This window comes from Takifugu flavidus, chromosome 1 (genome assembly GCF_003711565.1).
Source record: "Takifugu flavidus isolate HTHZ2018 chromosome 1, ASM371156v2, whole genome shotgun sequence".
NCBI classification, from domain to species: Eukaryota; Metazoa; Chordata; class Actinopteri; order Tetraodontiformes; family Tetraodontidae; genus Takifugu; species Takifugu flavidus.
The window spans coordinates 26,833,920-26,849,703 of NC_079520.1; positions in this window are offsets into that span (position 1 = coordinate 26,833,920).

Here is a 15,784-nt window from a genome sequence, read left to right on the forward strand (position 1 = left end):
GTTTAAACCAACTTTGGCTTGAATTTAGGACGGTGACACCAGTAAAACCCTTCCTATCTTCTCTGTACCAGTATCACCATTGTGTGTCACATTAAAGCACCAGGCTGAAGAACATTCAGATGCTTTTGGGTGTGAGGAGGTTGGATCAGAACCATGTTGTTGTCCTGGATTACCTTCCTTCCTGGCCGCCTCCCCTGGTTTCCAGGCAGCACAGGGCGGGACTTCCTGTTTCAGGAGTGGGACTTCCTGTTCTGGGAGCGGGGCTCTTTGAAGAGCTGTTCCCTGGAGGTTCTTCAGGATCAGCCTCAGTGAACAAACACCTCCAACCGGAGCAAATTGCCAAACAGTTCTTTGACCCCCACAAACTTTGGGGATGAGGAGCCATGAGGACAGAGGAGTCCGACTCACACCTGAGTTTGTTGGTCACATCTCCTCTCCTCTCCTCTCCCTCTCCTCTCCTCTCCTCTCCTCTCCTCTCCATTCTCCTCCTCTCCTCTCCATTCTCCTCCCCTCCTCTCCTCTCCCCTCCTCTCCTCTCCTCTCCTCTCCTCTCCCCCCTCCTCTCCTCTCCTCTCCTCTCCATTCTCCTCCTCTCCTCTCTCCTCTCCTCTCTCTCCTCTCCCCTCCTCCTCTCCTCTCCTCTGCCCTGCCCTCCCCCCTCCTCTCCTCTCCCCTCTCCTCTCCTCTCCTCTCCCCTCCTCTCCTCTCCTCTCCTCTCCTCTCCTCTCCTCTCCTCTCCTCTCCTCTCCTCTCCTCTCCTCTCCCCCCTCCTCTCCCCCCTCCTCTCCTCTCCTCCCCTCCTCTTCCTGGGGAATTTTTCCTGCCACTGTTGCTTGTTGGGGGGTCAGACAACCTTGATTGTAACAGTTGCCGTCTGAATAATTGGATGGAACATATGCAGGAGCAGAAGTCCGCAGGAAAAAAAGAGAAGAACATCAGGGAAAGTCCAGACGGCATCACCTCCCCGGAGTGCTTCATGTTTAAAAGCTTCCCCTACAGGACCATTTCCTGTCTGAACACCAACTTCCTGTTTGGCTGGAGCTTGTGCACATTTGAGTCAAGGCGAGAAGGTTCTGGGTTCCAGATCCGGGCCTTCGTATATGGAGTTCACAGGTTCCCCCCTGTGGACCCCCACAGAGAGTTCTAGACAACAGCAAACCTGATAACGTAGCACTCGCTAAGCTAAGCTAGCAAAGGTCACGATGTCATGCGTAGTAACAAAAGAAGCAACTGCTGCTGCGACAGAGATGGACAGAACACGGCGGGATTGAGCCCTTAATCAAAAACAAAGGACGGGAAGATGAGGGAGAAAATAAAACGGATGCGGAGGAAAGAAATTCCAGATGTGCTCAGCAAAGCGCATCCAGCTCCGGTTTCTGTGTCCCTGTTCCTGCTAAAGCCATTAGCTCTCGCTACTGTTCCAGAAGCCCCAGAATTCTCGGAAGCTCTTCAGTCATGATTCCAATGTTGGCCCGATACTCCACTGATCATCTGAAGGTGTGCAAGGAAGGGGGGGTCATTAGCATCCAGAGGTGGGGCTGTTAGCATCGACAACAGCATCGGGGGACTACTTCCAGAACTGCTGCATGTGAGGTAGGAGTATATAGAATGTTTCTCTTTAAAGAAAGAAGATGACGTGCTAATCAGTTAGCATTAACCCTAACCCTAACCCCCTCAGTAGGATCCACGTGTGGAAATAAAACCTAGTACAAACAAAAATAATTCAACCCATGAATTCAGTCAATCCCGAAGACATTTAAAATTATATTTACGGCTGCAAGAGCTCCGCTATTACTTAATTTAAATAAGTTATATTTTTATAAAGTTACAGATTGTGAAGCGCTGCCCCCTACTGGCTGATGGAGGAACTGCGCCATTTAGCTCAGAAGTGACAGGAAGTTCTGAGCTGATGTTAGTTTGAAAAGTTTGTTTAAAAGGATGTTTTGGGGCTATGAAGAGTCTCCTGTGTGCTGGAGATGGACTGACTGACCGACCGACCGACCGACCGACTGACCTACCGACTGACCGACCAACTGACTGACTGACGGCCTCTGAGGAATCTTAGGAAGCACCTCTGGAGGAAGTCACCTGCTCAGCTGCATTTTCCATGTGAAATATGGCTGCAGAAACAAACACAGGTGTGACGGAGCACAGGTGAAGCACAGATGGAGCACAGATGGAGCACAGGTGAAGCACAGGTGAAGCACAGATGGAGCACAGGTGAAGCACAGGTGGAGCACAGGTGGAGCACAGGTGGAGCACAGGTGAAGTGCAGGTGGAGCAGCTGTGAACAAGATTCTGGATAAACTGATTTTCATTCCAGTTTCTGCCTTTTTCCCGCCAGGCGACATTTATGCAAAACGGTGACTGGTTCCGTGGCTCCGACATAAAAATGCAGAACCACGAGGATGCAAACGTGGTTCCAGTTGAACCCGGAGCTGCAGGTCGGCAGATGTTCTGCAGTTGGATGATCTGATGTCCAAACATCCTGCAGCTCTGCGGCAGGATTCAGCAACAGTTGACCTTCTGGTCCAGAACCAGCGGACGTCTTTTCAGTGGACTCGTCAGGCTAATAAGGCAGAAGGGTCTGAAAAGGTTTGTGGGACACTGGGGACACTGGCCGGTTCTTCTTGCCAGGTAATTTTATAAATCCCTGAGATGAGAGATGATGGAGGAACCGTGAGGTGGGCCAGAGACGAGTTCTTCTGGGCCAGAAACGAAGGCTCCTCGGCTCCCCTGTGGGGGGGTAGTGGTAAAAACAGGAGGTGTCTCCGGCAGGTCAGGTGCACGCAGGTCTTCTCCCCCTGCCAACCATCTGCTGAGGTCCAACAGAAACATTTGAACAGTCGCGTTTGAACTGACAGCGTGAAGAAACGTTGGGAAGAAGCCGGACGCCGGAGCGTTCCAGCTCTGTTGTGGATTCCCAGACTTAATTTTCTGTTCCACAGCTGGACGCTGAAGCGGCTTTGACTGTGATCGAGGCTGGCAGACGAAATCCGCTAACGTTCCGTGCCTTCAGGAACGTCGGCCCGGAGCTTTTCACAAAGAAAACAAGCCTTTCAGGCACAAAACATCCCAGTCGGAGATTCAGAAACCAGAATTTTAAAGGATCCGCCCATCAGCTGGTTTATGCTAGCAGTGCTAGCGCCGGCTAACACGAAACTAAGAATCTTGATGACTTGACGACATTTGGATTTATTATTGTTATTTTCATCTTGAAGCGGAAGCTAATCTGAGCTTTATGTACGAAGATAAAGGACGGCTGATGGTGGAACCGGAGCAGCTTCCTGGTCTCCATCACCATCCCTCCATCTGCTTTGACTCCCTCTGCACTTCCATTAAGAGCCACATCTGTCTGCCAGCTGCTGGCACCTCCGATCGGAGCGCAGGCGACTGCTTTCCGTCTGATTTCCGCGACGGCGTGAGCAGTGATCGTGAGCTGGCCGAGGCTTCGCTCTTCTGTCGGCGGCCTCTAATCTTCACAACGACCACGAAGAGGTGAAAAGTTGGAGCTTTATTATGAGTTTGTAATGGTTTACAGCCAAAGCTTTTCCCCAATCGGCCGTCATTTATTGACGTTTACGTCTGTTTTCAGGCGTGAAAACTGAAAACCGTGAAGAATTACGTCGTTACTGTTGTTTCCTGCACGTCTGCTTTCTTTCGGTGCCATTATTTTGGTTTTAAAACCAGTTTTAGAAAATGTCAAATCTGCGTTAGCTCAGTTGTTGCTAATTCTGTTAGCTTTGGATCGAATTGGCGCCTTCACCTGCGGAGACACCCCTGAAGACAACAAACACCCATCCTGAGATGGCTGGAAGATCTAATAATGCAGAGATGTTATTCTTACGAAGTTTTATATTCTTTTATTAGTGATGGGTTGGTTTAGTTCCTGCGTAAACAGCGACCCCTGGCGGCTCAACGTTACAGCACATCGACATTCCAGGCAGCAAAGGTCTTAAAGTTGGAGTCATGTGATGCTTTTCTGGCCTTTTGTCTTCCATCATCCGACTGAGGCCTCTGTCAGTTGCGTTGGGGGCTGTAGTGCCGCGTTCCGCCGCCAGAGGGCGCCGCGTAGCCGCGTAGCCCAGCTCCTCACCGCCCACCGAACCCGAACCTGTCTGGGAGGGGAGGGAAGAGTAACTTTACGTCTCAGGTCCAACTCATCCATCACTGAACCGCGCAGCCGTCAGAGATAAGCGACTTTATTTACGGAACCTGTCGGTTTAGATACGCAGAATGAAGATATTTCAGGATTTGAGCTCCGATCTGCTCCACAGGTGCATCTTGGACTTCTGCACCAATATAAATCCCCTGAATTTCACGAGGGACCTCAGCACAGAAGAACATTTTTGCATGGCTCAGGGTTATTGTAGCTCTTGGACACGATGAGGTCTGATGTGAAACACGGTGACGCTGATCTGACAGAACCGGGACGTGGGTTTGGACCGTCAAGCACTGGGAAAAACCTGGATTCCACACAGGAGGGCGGCTTAAAGTCTCAAAACAGATTGAAGAGACATGTTTTCATGTGTGTAAATATTTTTTCTTGGCTAAAACAGCGCACGCACGCACGCACACATCACACGGTTTTTGTCCATCACATGTGTTTGCGCGCGCCCAGGAGCGACCGGAAGTCAAAGATTCTTATTTAACCCTCCGTTTTCAACCAATGTTGGAGCTAATTTCCAAAAATCAAAGTTTTATTTTTATTGTGTTCTTCTTAATGCTCCAACATGTGAGACTTTGTGGCACCTAGTGGTGATAATCTGCATTACAAGCACGGACGCCTATGGAGGGGCCCCGCGTGCGCATTTATATACGGTTCAAAGAAGTTATTACGCCTCAATTTATTATTTTAATAAAATTTCTGACAGCATCCCTTTAAACCCAAGGTCCTAATTTTAAAATATTACGCCGTTATCTATAAATGAACGAATGATTTCTCATCATTTTAAATAACTGAATTAAGTCTTCAATCCAAACCTCTCCTTATTTCCGGATAGTACGTAATTCATTTTTTTCATGGGTTGTTCTTTGTGGTTTTAGTTATTTTAACAATTATTTACCAGCGCTTTTATTCTGAAACAGTACTTCATCATTTTAATAGCTTTTACTTCTGTAAATCACAGTTTCTACTGTTGTTCTCAGCCTCAGATCCAGCGTTTCGACATTAAGAGCTATAAAATTGTCTGTAATTACGACTCTTTATTTTGCTAGATTTTGCTTTTCTCTTCACCTTCCTCCTTGTTGACACAGTAAACACGCTTCTCTCTGGGAATGTTATCCCAGAAGCACTAATTCCACATGATTACATTAATATTTTTGGATGAAATTGGCCCTTTCCCTTTCTTATTGCCACTGTTTATTTTCTTTTCTCCTGTTTTCACTATTAGCGCACAATTATGGCTGATTAGTCGCCAGGCGGACGCCCTGAACTTCCTGTGTGCGTCAGGCTGTTTGTACTGTCTGTTTATGTAATCGGCCGAAGAACCAGAGACGTAACCAAGCACCAGTAGGACATGGAGACCAAGGCAGAGCTGGTTCCTGGGGTTCTAGGTGAGGGTCCTCTCTGGGTCTGGCTCAGGTACTGGATTGGGATCTGAGGATATTGTTGAATAGGCTACAATAAAAGAACTGAAGAAGCCTTCTGGGTAGAAGGCAAAACATCTTCAAGAGAAGAAACCCAGTCCAGTTGACATAGAAAACTACCTTGGATACAATAAAAGCTAGCAGGCTAGCCTGTTTTACGCTGACATTTCCTGGTCTTCCACCTTTTTCCATCGTTGTAAACGTTCGGCCTCACCAGTTATTGTTTAAACAGGTACAGGCTCATAACGAGTGGTAACTTTCTCCATTGAGGAATCCGAGAAGGTCCTGGTTTCAGATCCTGTCAGTGGTTTTCTTGCCCCCCCTCTGGGGTTTCCCATGCTCCTCAGGATTCCTCCCACATGTCCAAACAGATGCACATTTGCCTGATTAGCCACATTAGGATGTTCTAAATTCCCCCTGGGTGTGAGTGTGTGTGGACGGTGTGAGTTCCTCTGATGAGTCTGGTGTGTGTTTCTGCCTCCGGCACTCATACGTACTGGGATAGAGTCCAGAAACCACCCCCACTCACACCCCCAGAACCTAATCAACAGTTACTGGGGCAAAAATTAGAGTCCGACTGTCCAAACAACGCTGGGATCATTGTTGTCAGGAAGAACCTGCCCACAAACTGGTCCTGAAGAGGTTCAAGTTAACCTCCAATAAACAAAAGGATCCAGATCAAGAAACCCTCTTAGGGGGTGTGGAGGAGTTCCACTTTCACTGTCACGGAGGACAAAAAAGGGCGAGAGGACCTTCGCTTGCTCCTTACTGGGCGAGTTTCTGATGTCACGAGATAAAAGAAGAAAAAGAGAGAAGAAGAAGAAAGATCTGGTGCATGGTTTTTGTTCTGGCAGGGGGAGGAGGCAGAATGCCAACACACACACTCACACACACACACACACACACACACTCACACACACACACACACTCTCCCTCTCTATAAAACTACAAATATGCTAAATTTCAAAGCTAATGAGGCTTAGCTTGTAAAATTCTTCGTTTTTGGAAACTTAATTATTTTTATTCACATATTTGGCAGCTTATGGTCCAATCCAACGTCTACTTGTTCCCTCACATCTGACAGGAAACACTGCGGCTGCAGCTGTTGGGTTTCTGGAGGTTTTCTGGGTTCCCGCTGGAAGCTCAGTCTTGACTGTTCTGGTCTAGCGTGACACCTCCGAGTGGGCGGATGTCCGAGGACGGGCTGGCGTGTCTTCAGCGTGTGCTGTGCGTGTGGAGCTGCATTCAGAGGAGCCTTAGAGGATTCCTCGTTCCGGCCCAATCGTGACACCCTTATCTCTTCCATTCCGGTATCTCCAACACCATAATTGCCCACTTCCAAACACTCATGTTTTCCCCAACTAGGGAGACTTTTCCTGCTTGTGTGAGCTTCCCTTCCAAAATCCAAAGGGTTTCTGACAACAAATACACAAACAAGTTCCTGCCTGACCCGTCAACTTCTCTTGAACCCACAAAGAACACATGTCCAGCAGGAAGTCCTCGCTGTGACCTTGGAGACGTATAATGTCCTTCACAGCATCTGCAGGAGTTCAACGCATCATCTGGAACATAATCTGGAATAAATCAATGGTTTATGTCCCATTAAGGCCTAAAAGTGATATAAGTAACAAGAAGCAACATGATCTGGGCGCTAATGATGCTATGGATCTGGCTCTGAAATAAATGTATATATTTATGACTGCTGTAGCAGGAGGAAAGAAGTTCCCTTGAAGACTTTGCTTCTAAGAAGTGTGTTTCTCCAGGGAACAGCCACTCAGATGGGGAAAGACCACATGTTGCACAGTGCTTATCCTCGTGCCCACAACTTTAAAGGAGCCCAAAGTGGTGCAAACCATCTTGAACTAATCCAGCGTGGTTCAGAGAGGGAGAGTAACCAGCTGGATTGATTAGTTCACCACAGATATGGTCTGGCTACGCGGCGGTAGGCCGCAACGACCAGGCGCCGCTCAACTATTGCCGGTATGTGTTGGAAGTAGCCGGCGCCTGACAACGTTGTTCTGCTGAGCTTCACAGGCTAAAACTGAGGCTGATGTTGCCAAACAGGTGCTGTCCTGAATTCAGTCTTCTTTTTTGGGATCGACCTGAGGTTCCGAACTGCAAGTCCACTTTAGCTGGAGACCCTTATGTCCTGCCTGGTTTTCGAGCCAATAGGGTCTGCGCACTATCTTTGTCACGTAACCATTTCACCAGTGATCGGTTAGAGTGACCTGAGCTGGTTCAAAGATGGAGGTCGGAGCTGGGAATGTTAGCGAGACGGCCGCCTCTACAGTAGCTATTCTCACACTTTCTGATAGCCCTTGTTAACCCTTACTGCAGATGCCACATAAAAAATGTAAAGTGCACTATGGCAGCATTTCCATATAGGTGGAACAATATCGCCATTGATTAAGTGTGACAAAACGAGACAGAAATGCTATTAAGTGGGATATTACAGGAGCTTCCACAACCCCCACTCAGGGTTTGTGGATCCTCCGGCTTTCCAAGAGGGAAATCCAACCTCAAGAGCTGTTCCAGTTATAACTTCCGATTTGGACCGCAGAAATTGTACTTCAGTATAATTGGAACACACCATTAATAATTTTATAAATATGTTAGCATATAAAGGGGCAGTTTTATTGTACCTGAGGTACACTGTAAAAGAACTGAGCGGGCAAAAAAGGTTCTGAAGTGCCCTGGCTGAAATGTACGATGAGTCTTTTACCAGCGAAAGTGATCAAAGCCTCCGACAACCTGCTGGGATGATGCTCCAACGTCCTGCTCACACTTGGGTCCCTGCTTTGCCTCGTTAATGGCACCAGTGGCGGGGCTGCGTGAGACCAGGGAGAAATTGTTGATGGAGATGGAAGCTTGGACACGACGCTGGAACACATGACTTCACAGAAATCTCTGCCCGAGCATGAATCCCGGAACCTCGCCGGCTCCGCCAAGGCCAGTTTTCATTTGTCAGCGTGTGACTGCGCAGGAAACACGTGTGTCAGGGGGAGCACGGAAGGGAAAAAGCCAGAGACGAGGAGGGGAAAACTCACTTCAACAACTTCACTGGATTGGCGAGTCCAAGCGTTGCGATGTGGCACGACACCATGGTTTCAGAGTTACGCTCCAAAACAAAACACACTGCAGTCGTTAGCTTAACCTGCGCTAACGGGAGAGAGATGTGACCACGTAAGACACACTTCGGACAGGTAACGACGATACAGGATCAGTTGTAGTTATCGCTTGGGAACATAATCAGCACATTCCGAACAACCAACATCACATGTTCGGGTTTCCAGAGATGCAAATGATGCGGTTTATAACACGGGAATCATCGAGGGAAGGGTGTGTTGACGTGACGGAGCGCGGGGGTGCAAAATTGATACCAGAGTGAGTCCGTGATATCACCCAGATTGAATTTCTCTCTAATCAAACCTAAATTTTGTGAATTGGCACCTGCAATTGATAAACAAGCTCATTTACGCCAGCGGCGCACGGACATTATCCGACTTGTCTCCATACATGCCGGGGCGTCCGCGTCTGTGCCGGCTTGGAAAGTTGATTCCAGAAGTTTCTTCACCCCACATGGTTTCAATCACCTCTTTTCCTGCGGAGCTCACAGGTTCTGGAACAGACCTTTGCTCCAGGACTCAACCTGGACCAGACCGGGAGCACGAGAACACTCATGTCGTCTCATCAAATTTCATCATCTCTTCTCTTTTCTCCTTTATTCTCCGACAAAAAAAGCGTTTTAATACAGACCAGAGCCCAACAGACTGGATATACTGGGACAGAGGGGTCACGAAGGATGCTGTTACTAAGAGATGAATGCAATTTCAGGCATGCGCGCCATTAAGTTGCCAGCATTTTTTCCCCAAGTTGAGGCGAAATTTCAGGATTTGCATGAAAATATTTTCCCGCAGTGAAAAGAAAAGGTGAAAGAGGCTGAAAGCAAGCGGGATTTTAATTTCCCCGGTTCTCTCAGCCGAAGTTCTCACAGATCCTGCGGAGAGGAGAAGTCGGGTCTCACCTCAGGTCAAACACTCCAGGAGAATGTGACTCTAACGAGAGCCTGCTGATGCGGGCCTCCACATCCCATCTGTCAGCGCAGCTGCCCCCCCCCCCCCCCGCAGCGGAGAAGCCCCCCCCCAAGCGAGGGAAAGTGGCGTCCGTTTCCTGAGGGAAGCGAAGGACACAGTGGCCAACGAAGAGCCGCCATCACTTCTCTGACTTGTTTTCATTCCCACTGGGGTCGGAAGTGTTATTTGGGTTAGTTTTCACAGCGCTGCTTTGTAAACACGACTTCTGTAGGATGGGAATGGGGAGTCTGGCAGACAGATTTTTGCCCTTTCATTGTTTTTCTTTAAGCTCAATTCTCCGTGGAAGGGAACAATAACATGTCGTAAACGTCCCGTAGATGTCAGAGCGTGTAAATGTTGTACCACGACCGCCTGCAGGCCCGTTTTTCTGAGGGATCCTGGCATTTACTCCGGCTTTGTCATTTGGCTTTTGCTTTTACAAACATGATCTAATCCCACCTGGGAAAAACGCATAAAAAGAATACATTACGTAACACGTAGCTGGCCGAAATTTTTAATAAATTTGCCTCAAGACAAACTAAATTCCCTGTTTATTACAGTTTGTAGTCACTGTTTCTGTTGCTAACTCAGTATTAAATGAAAAATAAGTCATGAAAAGTCGTAAAAGTTGACGTTAATATTGGTGCAACATTTCACAATAATTCGTCCAGTAGTTTGACACTTTACAAAAAGCCAAACATGTCGTATTGGTTATACCGGTGGAAAATCCAGGGATGAACTCGAGCAGGAGGATGGATTACCTGACGACAGCTAAAATCATAGAGGTTTGAATTTGTTGTTTTAGGCCAGAGTTACAGATGTTTACCCGACTGGATATCGGCACAGCAGCCGGGTCAGTACTTTCTTTGGCAAGCTTTTGCTCAGCAGATATGTAGCCGAGAACGGACCGCGGGAACCAAGACGTTCCAGGACTTCTAGTCATAGACAGATGTGAAAAGTGTCATCCACTATCAAAGCCTACCAATGTTTTGATATTGACCCTCAGTTTGGCTCCATGTGCGACGGTCCTGAGAACAGTGGTGCAGTATGGGACAATAGAGAGGCGGGGCTAGATACTCATGCCGGCTGACCTACTCTTTGTTGTTACCTATCCTAACTTTCACCATAAAATATTTGCGCGCTATGCTTAAGGGCTAACCTTGTCTATTGAGACATTTATTGGGCCCCTCTGAAATTACGATGTTTATTACTTGATGCAGGTATCGTCGCTTGGCCTCAATACCTCAAAGCGCCTCATTCCAAAGTAGCAAAAATATATTCCGGGTGCCCTTAGAGACTAGCAACAAGTGGCCTTGCTTGAATTAGCAGCAGGAATGTTGCGGGAATGAATGCACTTTTCCCATTGTTATTGTCTAGTGCCAATCCCTCAGCGGAGTTCTCCTCACTATTATGTATTTTTATTGTTAAAATGATTCCAGGCTGTTTAATTTACAATTAAAACAAATATCTGTGCTGGCCAGACGGGTGAGTTGGCCACACTGATAAAGATCTGCTGTGAAACTGCGTTCTTCAACAAAACGAGTGCCCCGATAAACGACAGGACGGGGTGGGGGTCTACCCGGGGCAGCAGACATAAACACGGCGACCCTCGCGGATGGAGGGAGGTAATTTAGATCTACCAGCACCATTAGGCCAATTAGGCTTCGGTGCCTATGAATCCACAGGGCTTTGGCTGCTCTGAGGAGGAAAAGGGTAAAAGGACACTGCAATTAAGTGTGTTCAACAGAAAGGCAGCAGAGGAGGAAATAAGAGGAAGCCAGGGTGAAGCCTGCACAGCAGCGCTTCTCTTTCAGACGCCTGTATGTTGGCCATCCAGGTCAGGTTGCGTTGCTGATTGTCCAGGATGGTTTGATGGAGCGTGCTGCCGCACCCGACACTGAGCCCCAGGCGGCTTTATCCAGAACAAGACATCCGGTCGACTCCCTCCCCAACACTCCTCATCCACCTCCAGGCCGACTGGATGTTTGTTGTTGACTCCTCCAGCAGGGTCAAGTTGCACCGGCTCAGATTTGTGACGTTTGGTTAAAGTTAAACTTCTGAATTAACAAGATTTCCATTTTTAAATAAGGCTTTATTAATCAATGCCCGCAAAGAAAGTCAACAGAGAGACAAATCTTTGTTCAGATATGAGAATTTCAAAATTTGAAAAATTGGCCGATGGGTAAAATAGTGTAATTTGGCATAAATGTGTCGTAAAATAATGAGTTATAGCTTGATTTATGTTCCATCAACGGTTCTCTGTCAACAGACCACTGGTTTAAACTGGTTTCCAGTAAGTAGACTGGGCTGAGTCTGATTGAGCTGATCCATGAAGGAGTCCAACTGTGTGTGTGTGTGTGCGTGTGTGTGTGTGTGGTGACAAACATGCTCACTCAACACCTTTGTGCTGATGTCATTCTTGTAATTACACACAGGGTCTGCAATGTAAATATTATCAATTCATCTGCATGAACTCCTCCTCCTCCTCCTCCTCCTCCTCCTCCTCCTCCTCCTCCTCCTCCTCCTCCTCCTCCTCCTCCTCCTCCTCCTCCTCCTCCCTGAAGATGCTTAACCCATGGCCTCATTATGTGAGCAGAACAAAAGGTTGCAGTCCTGTTCTTTGTATCACAAAGGGGCTTTTTTGTTGGGGGCTTTAAAGGGACATTATGGTTTGCAGATGTCACCCTGCAGCATCGGCTGGGTCTCATTGCCGAGCCAGGACCCTCCTCAGCTCTCCCGGGTCTCCAGGAAACCACCGTGGCGTCAGAAATAAATATCAGTCAGTCCTAGTGGCCAAAGGAATTTGAAGGCTGTCAAAGAACTACCACAGTCCTGGAGGATCGATGCCAGGATGGTTTATAGTTTAGCACCTTTGACAAATCTTTAAGATTCATTTTAATCCCTGTAGAATCCGTTCCTCTAAAATGATTGAAGTGCGTTTTAAATGTGGCTTGATTATGTTATTTGATTTGTTTCTTTTGGCTTTGCTGTATCAAAGCTTCAGAGAAAGGAGTAAAAGTACGACGGGAAGAGTAGCAGGAAACGGAAATACACGAGTGATCTACCATAAAATTCAAGTCACTTTGTTGCTTTCTTGCATTTTATACGTTTGGATGTCTTGAGCTGAGTTTCCAGTGAAGATATTTTTACACCTGAATGTGTAAATAGATATAAAATGTACATTTAATAAAGGTCGAAACCCCGACGCAGCCGGCAGAGTGATTTTATTGATGTCCCGAGTCCAGCTCGGGTCTGTGAGGGAACGCAAACGTTCATGCTCCGCTGCGTTATAAATGGATCTGATTTTGAGAAGTACTTAGGCAGCCGACCAAACCGGGCTCAGAGGCCCGGGGACGCAAACTAATATTGGTTTACAACACATGGTCCAGATTTTATAAGAGACATTAAGGCTCAATCCTGGAGGACACTCCAGTGGAAAAAAAGGATGATTGATGAACACAGAGGAAGGTGTGTGTGAGTGTGTGTGTGTGTGTGTGTGTGTGTGTGTGTGTGTGTGTGTGTGTGTGTGCACTCAAAGTAGAGGCCCTTAAAAAGACAGAAATACAAGATTGGGAGATTCGATCTAAAAACATAAGCACATCTTAAATGGCTGCAGCAACAGAAGAGATGTTATTTGTTTGTCTGACTTGTAGCAACATAGCTCAAATTGTTATGATCGGATTTCAATAAAAAAAATATTCTGGGAAAGTTGATCAAGGGCCAAGGAAGAGCTGATTACAGTCTGAGTGAGGTCCCTCTTTCCAGAGGAGCTTTGATTATAAAGCAACCTCTTATGTTATGTAACCTTCTATTACCACTGCCTATATATGCACGTATGTCCTGGTCAAGTTGTACGTTTAAGGTTAATTTAAACAACTTAACCATTGAAGGAAGAAAACTCACATCTCTCAGAATCCTAGACCAGAATCTGATCCTTTTGCTGAGTGTAACCTTTGAATACAGGTGGTGGATAAACTCACTGAAGGTATTCCAAATAATCCGAGTATTGGTTTTCTACGCATTTTCAGTTGGAGACGAAACTCGATATTTCATTTTCAGTGGCGCAGGGATTGATTTTAGAAAAAAATACTGTTTGGTATCATGACGCCGCCACTGTGGTCTTCATGTAGGTCCCCAGTGTGGTGTCTGATGGTCAGAGGATGCTGGCTGACATCAAGTAAGTATCAAGTAGGTATCAAGTACGTATCAAGTAGGTATCAAGTAGGTATCAAGTACGTATCCTGGCAGCAACGTTTACGTAAAAAGTCGGGCAAAATAGATCTGATGTCAATAAAGGCAGCATTGAGGAGCATTACGCAAGCAGGAACTTTGGCTTTCGGGCAATAGCCTTTTCTCCATTATTGCTCTTTAGGCTATGCTAAGCTAACTAGTTGCAGTAGTCATTTTTCTCTCTTGCACTTTAGCCTGTGGGAGGAGTATTAATCTGGTCTCCGAGCCAGCAGGTAAAAGTGTTTCCATAACACAAAAACAAAACAGTGGAGTAGATCCTGTCCTCATCTTCCTCTTTTTTTTGGTTTTTGTAATTCAGACAATACCACCATTATGTGTTTGGCGGTCACACTGCATGCCTGTGCGCAGAGTCAACTTCGGAGACTTGGCTTGCGTCGGGCTCTGGTGATACGTATCAACACGTTTGCAATCTGAGTCATTACAGTAGTTCCAACCAGTAGTTGCAACCAAGCTAAAGGAAACGTCCCAGATCAGATTGGGACATAAGTGTTTTTCCTTAACCGCTAAACACATAAACAACCGTGAAAGCTGGAACAAGCGCGCACGCTCGCCCGCACACGGAAGATACAGTTTACCTTTAGCTTTGCCTTCAGACCAGGGATTTGCTTGAGTAATTTTGTGCACCTCATGCTAACAAGTCTGCCGTCTGACCTGTCCTTGAATCCACATGTGATTTAGGATCCATACCAGCCCTGTAATCCCCACGGTCGATACGTTTTATCGCTCAGATTACAGGTTCTCCCCGGCGTGAGAGCAGAGTGTCAGAACACAAGAATGAAGAAGTGATCAACGGGGTCCCGGGGGCGGACAACCATCGAAACTCTGGACAGACTCCCACAAAATGAAGAGATTTTAGATACTCAGCTAACTTCAAGACACAGTTCCGAGGTCCCAGAGGCTACATCAAGATTACGACCGAGCTGTTAATCTTCATGACACAGAAAAGATGGCCGGACCTAAATCTGAACCTCAGGTGACACATCTGATACAGTGTTAGCCCTCAGTCCTCGTTAAGGTAAGCATTTTTAACGGGTATAACAAATGAAAGTTGGCAAAACCTGGCACGACGAGCCGCGTCGTGAGGTAACAAGTGAAAAAATGCAAGAAAATTAAGGTTTTGCTTCTAATTTATCAAGACACCAGGCTGCAAAATTATTAACAGATGTGCGTTACCATGTCAACACAGGCAGACTCCTGTGGGTAACATGTCAGGGTTTATGCTGAGTGTGTAAGTGTAGCTATGACATTTGCGTGCGCTGAGAGCGAGTGCGGTTGTATGTCATCCGGCTTTGCTGGAGGTTTCGGTCGGGTCCAGGAATGTGTCGGAGGCCCCAGGTGGTGACATCACTCTCGCTGTTCAGCTGGAGCTGCAACGATGTCCCAAACACTTGGTTTTGGCCGTTAGCCTACACCCCCATCGATGAAGAGCTACAACAAAAAAAGATGAAAAGATAAAACCTGAGAAGGTGGTTTATCGGTCAGCTTCAATGGTTTGGCCGAGGTGGACGTCTGGAGTGTAGAGCCCGTCGTCCTCGCTGCAAACGGGTAAGCTACGTTTTGTCTATTTCGAAGGTTTGACCACAAACATCAACCGACCCTTCAGGAAAGATGCGATCACGATAATCAGACACTTTTCAGCGAAGACGAAAACACGCTAATGAAAGTGTTGAGCGCTTTTTAAACTGTCGTGTCTCTTGTTTCTGACGGAACACGGGTAGAACTCATTCCCGTGTAGCCAGAATATCATCGCACCCTATAAACAGCCCGCAAACAGACATCCAGAGCCACGACTTCAGCTGCCTCACAGGTGGCTTTTATATATCAGCACGTTTCCCGCCTCTTTTATCGCCTTTAATTGAACATTTGCTGAA